Source organism: Engraulis encrasicolus, unplaced genomic scaffold (assembly GCF_034702125.1).
Source record: "Engraulis encrasicolus isolate BLACKSEA-1 unplaced genomic scaffold, IST_EnEncr_1.0 scaffold_322_np1212, whole genome shotgun sequence".
NCBI lineage: Eukaryota > Metazoa > Chordata > Actinopteri > Clupeiformes > Engraulidae > Engraulis > Engraulis encrasicolus.
In genome coordinates this window covers 33,327-43,659 of record NW_026945613.1, presented here as the reverse complement: position 1 = coordinate 43,659, position 10,333 = coordinate 33,327, and the positions used below count along the sequence as shown (strand labels likewise).

The 10,333-nt window shown below is 41.3% G+C and overlaps 2 long non-coding RNA genes across 2 annotated transcripts; one reads left to right on the top strand and one right to left on the bottom strand.

The window, feature by feature from the left end:
- The first annotated feature begins 440 nt into the window (after window positions 1–440).
- On the top strand, window positions 441–5,144 carry LOC134443441 (uncharacterized). Its single transcript, XR_010033669.1, has 5 exons — window positions 441–510; window positions 1,343–1,392; window positions 1,993–2,095; window positions 4,504–4,567; window positions 4,981–5,144. It is a non-coding gene; the product is annotated as an uncharacterized LOC134443441 (long non-coding RNA).
- Window positions 5,145–5,676: 532 nt separating this feature from the next.
- Window positions 5,677–9,706, bottom strand: LOC134443440 (uncharacterized). The gene is made up of 4 exons (XR_010033668.1): window positions 9,411–9,706; window positions 8,471–8,520; window positions 7,768–7,870; window positions 5,677–5,747 (listed from the first exon to the last, which is right to left on the bottom strand). It is a non-coding gene; the product is annotated as an uncharacterized LOC134443440 (long non-coding RNA).
- Between the last annotated feature and the right edge of the window lie 627 nt (window positions 9,707–10,333).

Here is a 10,333-nt window from a genome sequence, read left to right as displayed (position 1 = left end):
TTTCTCACTACAATAGCATTTCCATCGAAGCCCTATCCTAAAAAGCCACGATTTAATATCAAACTTTATGGTCAATTTGATTAATAGTCTATGCAAATAATATTTTATCCGAATACAGTGTTATACAGTAGATGCGGCATATATTGCATACCCTTTTAATAGGCATATTTATTCCCTCGATGTTTGTTCTTCGGACCGTATCGGATTAGTTTCAGGATGAATTAAAAACTAAACATTTGCTGAAGAGGGTTTGCGTGCGCCTATGAAATTTGAAAAAAATGTGCTGGATTAGTCGAATAGTTGCCCATAATGTCGCATTTTTTGAGTATTTAACCTACTGCTATTTTTATGAACGTGATTGTTTTTTTGGATTAAAAAATAAATAAATGAAGTTTGGAAATGATTGCGCTTGCAATGATGTCATTTCCTTGCGGATGCCTGTAGCAGTTGACAGCCAATTTGTTGACAATTTGCTTCCACGGTGAAATTGTTCTCTCCTTGTCCTTATTGGTAAGTAAGCCTACATTGATGCCGTTAATAGGATCAAACTATCAATATTTTTGTAACATGCATCGGCATTCTTGACAGCTGGGTCGTGTCAAACTTTGTTTTTCATATGCCGTTCGTCAAGCTTGTTTTCAAGATGAGCAGGCTAGGTTAGCCTTCGTCAAATCACATTTGAGCGCTGGAACTACAATATTTGAGCTTCTATTTTTGAGTGAAATGTATTGATTCAATATCTAAACAGCCAGGGAACGATTAGCGTCGTTCTGACGAAACTGTTAAGGTGGCTGTTTGGGCTTGCATGCAAGGCCTTTTTAGTAGCCGATCCGGGAGGGTACACCCACAGCTGAAGCTCATGAAACAGGGGTGGGGATGGGGAACCTATGTCTCGAAGGCGTTTGCGGCTCTTGAGGTAGTTTTATCTGCCCCCCCCCCCCCCCCCCCATATAGTTTTAATGTTATGCAGCTTCACATTTGCAATACAGATAAGAACCTAGAGAAGGTGGGGTCTGTTATAGGTGACTGCTTCAATGTAGCCCTAAAGTGCAGAGGGAAATCCTGGTTTGTGTTCGTAATATGGCCCTCGCAGGACTTTAACGTCCCTCGGATGAATTTGAAGTGGCACCTTGAATGAAAAAGGTTCCCCACCCCTGCCATAAAAGAATGGTAATTAATGTACTCGCAATGAACGAATACTCCTCAGATAATCCAGTAAAAGCCAAGGAAGCCATTTAAGTTATATAACAGTAGTGTTTTGATTGCACCATTCTTGTGTACTATAAAAACACTGATCCACTGTGCATTCTTCTCTTCAAATTGTTTTCATTTATGTTTCCAGGTGTCGCAGAGGAAAAGAAAGTATTTCAACGGAGTGCATGGGACGTGATGGTATGTTACACAAGATGTACACTAACTCACAGTGTACGAATTAAGTCACTACTTAATTCATACACTGTGAGTTTGCAATGTATGATGAGTCATACTTTGCATTGGAAGATGACTCAAGTCTCAATCCACCCTTTACTGGGTATAAAAGTGATTGAACCGTTGACATTAGGGTATTTTGAGTTTGGGCAGGTTCTGTCAGTAGCCTACTGCTTGACGTTACTGTCACATGTACTGTAGGCCTACTAAGTTAACCATGCCCAAATTGTTGGGGTGTTGGGGAAAGAATTTGTGTGGTCTCCCTATACTTTCTGCTGTGACCGAACTTCAATTGAGCAATGCCCCTAACCCCAACTTTCTGCAGAACAATAGCCTACAGTTAATTAACTGCACAGTAACTTACTTAAAGATGAAGGCATGAAATAATATAAAGGTTCCGTATGTCCTTATTAGTATGAATGTGAATGCTCTGTGATTACATCACAATGGCTGTCTGAGCGCTATCACAAGTGGCAAAAGTGGTTTCATCTAACTCGTAGTAAATCTCCATGTGAAAAGTAAATTGCAATTGTCTGATTGTAACAATTCTCAATACATTTACAGCAGATCAACACAGATTGTAATGGAGGACGATGCTAAGGAGAGGATGATGGAACATGCTGACAGTCACGGTGTGCGGCCTCACCATGGAAAATTACATTGAAAGGTTTGTTTTACTTTCACTGTCCAAACAGTAGGCTACATACAATGCATACAAATTATAGTACACCCCTTTGAAAAGTAACATTTTGAACACAAATACAGAAGCAATTTCCAAAATTTGCATGGAATGATTTTAATATGCAAGGCATACAACTAATGATACAGTAAGTAGATCTCCTTGCATACAACTGAAAAAAGTTTCAAATATAGCTTATTGACATATTTTCCATTTTTGTGTAACTACGGTGGTACAAAAGTGAATTCCCTCACTAATGTCCAGTTTGTCTCTTCAAAAAGAAAATCAACATTGGCCATAGGTGTCTGTTTAGGGTAGTGTGTCTCAATGGGGCACTAAAGCCCCCCCAGAGGGTGTTAGGGAAAAGAGACAGCTGAGATGGGTCAGTAGCCTTATTATCATCAAGGTTCAAATCTCTTCGAGACTTGGTCTGACCAAGAGCATAACAATTAACGTTTCCCAAACGGCATGACTGACCTCTGGGAGGAGTTCCCGTATTTGCTGGAACTCAGACAAGTACTTGCATTGCTCTTTACCTGACTAGCTGCAACGCTGAAAGTGTCTCGTCACTTGGAGGGCACAGCCTGCCTAATGGGTCATGGCTTAGTTGCCATTGTGGGACATTAGTCTATTTTGTTTTGTAATGCTTAGAAGGGCATTGGCAGACTTATGATGAGGTGAAGGGGAATTGGCATACACTAGGCCAGGGGTCAGGAACCTTTTTGGTGGAGAGAGCCATAAACGCCATATTTTTTAAAATACATTTTCATGAGAGCCATACCATTTTAAAAACACTGAATACAATCAAAATCAGGTATTTCAATTAAGCCCAACAATTTTGAGTGTACTGTCAAGTTATTGCTTTTATTGATAACAGGTAAGTATAGGGTTGCCAACTGTCAACTTCATTATGGTGAGGGTTTGGGAGAATTTTGTATTTCTTAGATGAAATGTCCTGGATTTTAACACTTGTTAACCTCCCTTGTCCCGTTTCAACTCTATATGGAACCCGTACTTTTATTCATAAATACAGGACGATTCCATATTTCAAGGGATGGTTGGCGACCCTAGATAAGTAAGAGCCATATACCGTTCCCAAAAGAGCCACAGGTTCCTGACCCCTGCACTAGGCATACACTGATGTATGCCTAGATATTCTAGATATACTAGATATTTTCAATAGCAGCTATTCAGCTCCTATTCACACTGTACCGTCCTGTACTGAGGTGAAATTGCTTGTTGTTACCCCATGTATGCTACACCAGCAGTTCTGAACCTGAGGTGTACCAGAGATTTCAGGGGGTGTGCTGATTTTTTTTGTGCTGAGGTTGTGGTCTTCCAATAGCGTCAAACTAAAACTGTGGTGTTATTGCTTACATCAAGAAATGGGAAATGAAAACTTTGTGTGAAGTGTTATTTAAAAATTCTTTTCTGTGGTAATTTCGGGGTAGTCATGGGTAAGTGGTCAGGACTTCAGACTTGTAGGCCAATGGTTGCCGGTCCGAGTCCCGACTCGCCAGGTTGGTGTGGGGAGTAATTAATCAATGCTCTCCCCCATCCTCCCTGACTGAGGTACCCTGAGGATGGTACGGCCCCGCCACACTGCTCCCTTTCGGGCACTCAGTGTACTCTTGTGTTGTGGAATGCTGTGTCACAATGACAATGGGAGTTGGAGTTTCCCAGTTGGGCTTTCACTTCACAGATGGTGTATTAACCCATTTATGCTGGATGTTGCGTAGCGCAACATTCACCGTGACCCTAGTGCCTGGAGCTGCATGACTCAACATTCAAGCTCATGAGATTTCAGATTTTTTTTATTGAAGGACAGTTTACACAAAGAGATTACAAACATTGTAAGAGTACCACACTGCTTCTTCACGGTTCACCACTTTTTATTTAAGTCCCTTGAAAAGCTGCACCTGCTGAGAAAGAAGCCTTCAAGGTGTGCAGGCTCTCACAGAACTTTATTGAAGGACAAAAACCAACAAGGTCGGCTTCTGTGCCTACACTTTTGATTCATGTATTGCTTGGTGCGTCCGCTCCAAAAAAGTAGTTATCACTTGATCCAGTAGCTACTGGAGACATTGAGAATGGACTATGTCCGAAATGTCTGTTGCTCCAGCTTTAACCTCTGTTGACTTCTGTTGTACATTAAAGGAATGTACTCATTATTGGTTTGCACTGTAGCATTAAAATAGACTGTTAACATACTGTTGTAACTCCCATATTCTTTTGCAACTTGTACTCCTTTATCCTATCTGAGATGTTTTTGACGTCCACTTACATGTATAGACAACCAATCAGACAGTGGTAGGGTGCATCATGAAGGTGGCTCTCAGTGGAAGTACTCTAAACCATATTTCTCAACCTAATGTCATTGTCTCTCCCTCTGTCAGTGCTGCAGTGAATGGGCCATGCTAACCTCCCAGCTCGCCACAGCAATGTACAGCTATATCACAGGTAAGCGGACTGCGCAGGAACACCGCAGTTAAATATACAAGTAAAGCATATCAAAAAGTGCTGCAGTAAACTAACTGGAGGACCTATTCAGTATGTAAACAGGACAAAGTAAACTCACAAGTAGTTTTGTTATAGGGAAGCGCTCTTAGAAGAGATGAGTCTTCACAAGCTGTTTAAAAGTTGAGAGCGATCACCCTGGTCTTGTGGCAGTCCCTAGCTTATTCCACCATTTAGGGGCAATGACAGGAAACAGTTTGGGGGCCAGAACCACCTTGTGGGAGTACAGGGCAAGTTTCTGGAAGCTGTTTAGATATTTAATGCATTGTTTCCCAAACACACCAAGAAATGGAAAGCCATTATTATGTCTCTGGATTGTTCATTTACGTTTTGTTTACATCTTCTTCTATCCACAGAGGAACAACTAAGACCATACTCTTCAGCTGCATAACTGTGTGGGAAGCTGCTCAAGCTACAAGTGCCTTTGAGGCTCCACTCCCCCCTGCAAGACATACCCCCTGCTTCATCTTTAAAGGACTGACGGTTGGCAGTGATGCATGCTGCTCAGCCTTCTGCCCTCCGTGTAGAGGCTTCACTTGTATACACTTCAAGATTCTCATCACTGATGAATCCCTTGACCCCCCTCCCTGTCCTCCTCGGATGCCAACCTCCTCACTCCCATCCTCAAGTACTGCACCCAGGGGAAAGAGACTTCGCCACCAGTGCCAACCACCCTCTGGAACTACTGTACCTCCACCTGCCCATCCGATAGTCTGACTCACTGCCATCATTCAAACACATCCTCAAGACCCACCTTTTCCAAACCATGTATAACACCAGAGGCGTCCAGTGCCACTAATCGCCATCATCTCCTCCCTCCAGATCTGTTGTTGCCCTTTGTTTGTCTGTTTTTGTACTGCCGTTTCTTCCTACCTCTCTCCAGCCATTCCTTATACTGTGTGTTTGTACTGTCTATATTTTTTTCACTTGTAAAGCATCTTTGACCATCAAGAAAAGCCATATAAAACCCAATTATTATGATTAAATTGGATGGGTGAAATTGAAGAGAAGTGAAGAGTGAAATCAATAGAGAGGAAGTGACTGAGACGCTTACCTGTAATGTGGCTGTTCATCGTCGTGCTGTAGCTGAGCTGTACGTTTAGCATGGCCCATTCAGCAGGAACTGCATTGACAGTGTGGTAGAAGAAGAGAAGATGAGTTGAGAAACATGGATTAGACTACGTTCTACAGTAATCCACCTTCTTGGATCATAATAAATCATAACAAACACTACTTGGTTGTCCATGTGATGGCCACTAAGAACATCACAGGCAGGACAAAGGAGCACAAGTAAAAATCAGAATATGCTATTGGGAGCCATTACAGTGTGTGAATACATTTTTGATGCTACGTACTGTAGACAGTAAAAGTAGCTGGGACGATGAACGACTGAGTGTTCAATCACCTCCTAACCACCTGTAACTATGTGTATGTGTGTGTGTTTTGAGGGAGGGAGGGAAGAAGGCAGAGAGAGAGATAGAGAGACAGAGAGACAGACACAAAGACAGAGACAGAGTATGCATCATTCCAATCATACATCCATGTACTTGTCAAGTGGAGATTTGTGATGGGTTAGCTGAAAGCCTGAAAGTAAGACAGCCGTTTGCCACTTATCTTAAACATATCAGTCATTACGTTTGGAAATGTGTTTCATTATGATATAATCACAAAGCCCATACCATGACACACCACATTAATGACAGCTGAACTTGACCTACTTAATTGACACAGTCATCTAATGCTCATTTGTGGTTTGGCCATGCATGAAAGTGTAGAGACACCATATAAATACTTAATAGTTGAAAGACTCTAATTCGAACCTCTGAGCCCAAGACCAACACCCCAACCATTAGGGATATGAATAAAATTGTCATGGCAGTGCATTGCATCAATTGACTTATGAATGCAAAAAGTATCAGGCAAGTATGCAGGCAATGTATTGCAATAACACAAGTATCGTAATGCATTGTGATAGTATTGAATCATGGCATGTGTACCATGACGCTCATTGAATCATGAACTCCTTGCCAATACTGTCATACCATACAAGAACACACTAACTGCATATCTGGTCGAAATTGGGCATAGATCAGAAATCCAGACCAATTTTTTGACACAATTTGTCAGACTTACAACTTTTTGGAAATCAGGCGGATTTTTTCTCAATCGGAGGTCAATCTTAGGTCACATATCGTGTAGCATAGTGGCATAGTCTTTTTTTTCTTAAAAGCACCCCCTTACCTTCGCCCAAGGCAATGAAACCACTCACCCCCAACCCAAACTTCTAGACATGTATGCACTAAAAATGATTTAAGTGATGAATTACAATGATTCTTGCTTGAGACATTATCAATAAAAACCTAATGACTTTCCATGGGGATCAAAACATGTTTTACATTTGTAATCTGGTTTAGATTTTGCCTAATTATAATGTTTCCATGCAGCATTTTGGCTGCTATTGAAAATATCTAGTATATCTAGAATATCTAGGCATACATCAGTGTATGCCTAGTGTATGCCAATTCCCCTTCACCTCATCATAAGTCGGCCAATGCCCTTCTAAGCATTACAAAACAAAATAGACTAATGTCCCACAATGGCAACTAAGCCATGACCCATTAGCCAGGCTGTGCCCTCCAAGTGACGAGACACTTTCAGCGTTGCAGCTAGTCAGGTCAAGAGCAATGCAAGTACTTGTCTGAGTTCCAGCAAATACGGGAACTCCGTTGATGATAATAAGGCTACTGACCCATCTCAGCTGTCTCTTTTCCCTAACACCCTCTGGGGGGGCTTTAGTGCCACATTGAGACACACTACCCTAAACAGACACCTATGGCCAATGTTGATTTTCTTTTTGAAGAGACAAACTGGACATTAGTGAGGGAATTCACTTTTGCACCACCGTAGTTACACAAAAATGGAAAATATGTCAATAAGCTATATTTGAAACTTTTTTCAGTTGTATGCAAGGAGGTCTACTTACTGTATCATTAGTTGTATGCCTTGCATATTAAAATCATTCCATGCAAATTTTGGAAATTGCTTCTGTATTTGTGTTCAAAATGTTACTTTTCAAAGGGGTGTACTATAATTTGTATGCATTGTATGTAGCCTACTGTTTGGACAGTGAAAGTAAAACAAACCTTTCAATGTAATTTTCCATGGTGAGGCCGCACACCGTGACTGTCAGCATGTTCCATCATCCTCTCCTTAGCATCGTCCTCCATTACAATCTGTGTTGAGCTGCTGTAAATGTATTGAGAATTGTTACAATCAGACAATTGCAATTTACTTTTCACATGGAGATTTACTATGAGTTAGATGAAACCACTTTTGCCACTTGTGATAGCGCTCAGACAGTCATTGTGATGTAATCACAGAGCATTCACATTCATACTAATAAGGATATACGGAACCTTTATATTATTTCATGCCTTCATCTTTAAGTAAGTTACTGTGCAGTTAATTAACTGTAGGCTATTGTTCTGCAGAAAGTTGGGGTTAGGGGCATTGCTCAATTGAAGTTCGGTCACAGCAGAAAGTGTAGGGAGACCACACAAATTCTTTCCCCAACACCCCAACAATTTGGGCATGGTTAACTCAGTAGGCCTACAGTACATGTGACAGTAACGTCAAGCAGTAGGCTACTGACAGAACCTGCCCAAACTCAAAATACCCTAATGTCAACGGTTCAATCACTTTTATACCCAGTAAAGGGTGGATTGAGACTTGAGTCATCTTCCAATGCAAAGTATGACTCATCATACATTGCAAACTCAAAGTGTATGAATTAAGTAGTGACTTAATTCGTACACTGTGAGTTAGTGTACATCTTGTGTAACATACCATCACGTCCCATGCACTCCGTTGAAATACTTTCTTTTCCCCTGCGACACCTGGAAACATAAATGAAAACAATTTGAAGAGAAGAATGCACAGTGGATCAGTGTTTTTATAGTACACAAGAATGGTGCAATCAAAACACTACTGTTATATAACTTAAATGGCTTCCTTGGCTTTTACTGGATTATCTGAGGAGTATTCGTTCATTGCAAGTACATTAATTACCATTCTTTTATGGCAGGGGTGGGGAACCTTTTTCATTCAAGGTGCCACTTCAAATTCATCCGAGGGACGTTAAAGTCCTGCTAGGGCCATATTATGAACACAAACCTGGATTTCCCTCTGCACTTTAGGACTATATTGAAGCAGTCACCATTAAAACAGACCCCACCTTCTCTAGGTTCCCTAAATATAACTTAGCTGTATTGCAAATGTGTTTTCTAAAATTGCTTTACAATGTCATATTTCATGTGAAGCTGCATAACATTAAACCTATGGGGGGGGCAGATAAAACTGCCTCAAGAGCCGCAAACGGCCCTCGAGACAAAGGTTCCCTATCCCCACCCCTGTTTCATGGGCTTTAGCTGTGGGTGTACCCTCCCGAATCGGCTACTAAAAAGCCCTTGCAAGCAAGCCCAAACAGCCACCTTAACAGTTTCGTCAGAACGACGCCAAACGAGGATGGGATGACTAATCGTTCCCTGGCTGTTTAGATATTGAATCAATACATCTCACTCAAAAATAGAAGCTCAAATATTGTAGTTCCAGCGCTCAAATGTGATTTGACGAAGGCTAACCTAGCCTGCCCATCTTGACAACAAGCTTGACGAACGGCATATGAAAAACAAAGTTTGACACGACCCAGCTGTCAAGAATGCCAATGCATGTTACAAAAATATTGATAGTTTGATCCTATTAACGGCATCAATGTAGGCTTACTTACCAATAAGGACAAGGAGAGAACAATTTCACCGTGGAAGCAAATTGTCAACAACTTGGCTGTCAACTGCTACAGGCATCCGCAAGGAAATGACATCATTGCAAGCGCAATCATTTCCAAACTTCATTTATTTATTTTTTAATCCAAAAAAACAATCACGTTCTTAAAAATAGCAGTAGGTTAAATACTCAAAAAATGCGACATTATGGGCAACTATTCGATTAATCCAGCACATTTTTTTCAAATTTCATAGGCGCACGCAAGCCCTCTTCAGGAAATGACATCATTTCTATTACAGTAGGAAGCAAATGTTTAGTTTTTAATTCATCCTGAAACCAGAAATTCTCTAAGCTATGAGATAGGCGTCTCTCATTGGCTCCCATATAGCCCCGTTGGCGAACGCAGCCAAGTAAAAGATGAATGGGAGCCTATTGGGCTAAATGGCTCAGCAGGGATTTGTGACGGTTCTGTTCTCTGGTTTGTAAAGGTGTGTGCACATTCTGTACCTTATCATGGAAGTTGTATTAGAAGTGAAGTTAAAGGTTCCTGACATGGCTTTGTTCTCCCAAAGACGTGTTAGTTTTGTCCTGCAACACGCTAGCATTCGGCTAATACCTGCTGGCTGAGGAATCTCTGCGACTATTCACGACCAGAGCTGACGAGAGACGTACTCTGACTGATCCTAGCAGAGACATCTACGGTCACACACCTCAAAACCCCCCACCGCCGTCCAACATGTTAATTGAAGGTGCCCAAATTCTTAAGGATGAGCGCAGTCATTTCCTTTACCCCATGTACACATGCCGCTTTTCCACCACCTTAAATGCAATAAATAACAGGTGTCCGCAACAATCCTAACATAACTTTAAACACATCGACATCTGAAGTCAGACTTAAAACTACAAAACAAATGGCGTAGTGCCGTA